At 42.3% G+C, this 2,500-nt stretch overlaps 1 protein-coding gene across 1 annotated transcript in view; it reads right to left on the reverse strand.

Annotated features, from left to right (window-relative positions):
• Positions 1-2,500, reverse strand: part of LOC127659597 (amyloid beta precursor protein binding family B member 2-like) — a 51,298-nt gene that overhangs the window by 48,733 nt on the left and 65 nt on the right. The window contains exons 1-2 of the transcript XR_007972554.1: positions 2,419-2,500; positions 1-654 (exon numbers count right to left, since the gene is read on the reverse strand). The exon at positions 1-654 is cut by the window's left edge and continues 378 nt beyond it; the exon at positions 2,419-2,500 is cut by the window's right edge and continues 65 nt beyond it. The gene's annotated coding sequence lies outside the window, so the exon portion shown is untranslated. The remainder of the gene's footprint in view (positions 655-2,418) is intronic.

Consider the following 2,500-nt stretch of genomic DNA (forward strand, 5'->3'; position numbering starts at 1 on the left):
TCTGCACCTCCAGCTTCGGGAGGAGGTGTTTCTCGTCGCCCTGCGTGAGGAGGTCTTTATCAGGACTGTCGGACTCCTCCTTCTCCTCTCGGTGGTACTCAAGAAAACTCTTGGTTCTCCTTCGGATTGGTGGATTCTTCTGGGTGTCTTTTCCCTCCAGCCAATCACAGCTGCTCCTGCTCATGATGTCATTGTGGTTCTTGGCATTTTTGTTGAGGTCCAGCTGCTCCTCTTTCAATTGCAGGTTGGTGCCATTTTTGGCCAGTTTGGGATTAGACGTGGAATACGAAAGGGAGGAGCAGAACAGAGATGAAGAGGAGGCGGATTTTGTCGGGACGGGTTTGCTGTGCAAAGGGACGTGGCTTTGGCTTTGAGGGGCGGAGGTTTGTCTCAGACCCGTGGTCTTTTGAATATTCGTCAGCGCATACTTTTGCCGAATCTTAGAGGGCGCCGTAGAGCCTTGTGTTTCCTTGGATACCGTGACCACACCCTCCTTTATGGTGTCACAGTTGAGCTGCTGGTTGTGGGAGGACCGTAAATTAAGGGATGTGGGTGGAGTCAACAAAGGTCGACTGTGATTGGTCGATTCTACTGTTGACGCGCTGCGTCTCAAGAGAGGCTTCTGCAGTGACATCATTGCATATGATAAATCCGCTGAAAAGAGAAAGTGATTAATTTGTTTTATAAACCTCATCTGTCTTAAAACAGGCCAGTTAAAAGAGTGAAAACATCCATAAATATCTGTTTAAAAATCCTAGTTTGCAAACAAAGAGAAAAAGTCACAATTGGGATGTCTTTAATATCTCATTGCTCTTGCACACAATACTCTGACAACTACCAAAAATCAGCTAAATCTGACAAAGCCAACATTTCGGCCTATTTCGGCTGAAAAACGAAAACTGCATTTTCGGCATTTTCACACACACACACACACACACACACACACACACACACACACACACACACACATGTAGTGTTTCCATGTTTTATGGGGACTTTCCATAGACATAATGGTTTTTATACTGTACAAACTTTATATTCTATCCCCTAAACCTAACCCTACCCCTAAACCTAACCCTCACAGAAAACTTTCTGCATTTTTATATTTTCAAAAAACATAATTTAGTATGATTTATAAGCTGTTTTCCTCATGGGGACCGACAAAATGTCCCCACAAGGTCAAAAATTTCGGGTTTTACTATCCTTATGGGGACATTTGGTCCCCACAAAGTGATAAATACACGCTCACACACACACACACACACTCACACACACACACACTCACACACACACACACACATACACACACTCACACTCACACACACAAACACACACTCACACACACACACACACTCTCACACACACACACACACCACACACTCTCACACACACACACACTCACACACACACACTCACACACTCTCTCACACACACTCACACACTCTCACACACACACACCACACACTCTCACACACACACACACACACACACACACACACACACACACAGAGTTTATGTTTGTTTTTCTGTTTCAGCTCAAGACTTTTTGTCTTCAATAATAACGTCCTTAAATTCATATTAAATGTGTCTTTACTGCAAAACAATATTCACGAGGATTCGCTTTTTACAGTCAGAAACTATATTTATTGATGAGTCACACCTGCAAAACTGAACCATTTTAAACATCAATAATGTGCCTGAAACATAAAGAATAAGATATATTGTACAGTGTCATCTGTTAACGCTGTTACTATAGAACAGTGGACAGTAGAATGTCATTAAGGGCAATAATCTTTAAAAATACAACAAAACAGCACAAATATCAATTCAACTGTATCTATGTAAACACAGCAGATACAATATAAGACTCATTAACTGTACAGACTTAGAAAACAAATAGAGATGTTATTTACACTCCTAATCACAGCAAAATGTCCTAAAGTCTGACTTTATAACTTTACTATATTATACTGTAAACGTACTACAGACAGCAACAAATGTCATGAAATATGACGTCATCTGGGTGTGATGAAATAAGATCATGTAATAATGCACAGAATTAATAACGAGGCTGATGTGATTGACAGGCCCTAAACACACCCTTCAGACAGTCTGATGTATTTATGACGCACATACACACGCGTCATGCAACATCACACACACACACACACACACACACACACACACACTTAAAACACATGATATATGACTTAAATGCATTTTACTCCTGAACGACATCTGATATGACAGACACAAGAGTCAAGTCATTCTTTCATAACATGCATGAAAAACTCGGTTGCAGCACTGGACATACAGAATAATCAATAATCAGTGCGCGCGCGCGCGTGTGTAAGAGCATCACGTCATCTGTTATAACAGAGAGAGTGAGAGAGAGAGGGGAGAGAGACAGTCACTCACAAGCAGCAGCAGCAGCAGCAGCAGCAGCAGCAGCAGCAGCAGCGCGCGCGTCTCGGTGTGTCTCAGCTACTCTCTCGGCCTA

Source organism: Xyrauchen texanus, chromosome 19, assembly GCF_025860055.1.
Source record: "Xyrauchen texanus isolate HMW12.3.18 chromosome 19, RBS_HiC_50CHRs, whole genome shotgun sequence".
NCBI lineage: Eukaryota > Metazoa > Chordata > Actinopteri > Cypriniformes > Catostomidae > Xyrauchen > Xyrauchen texanus.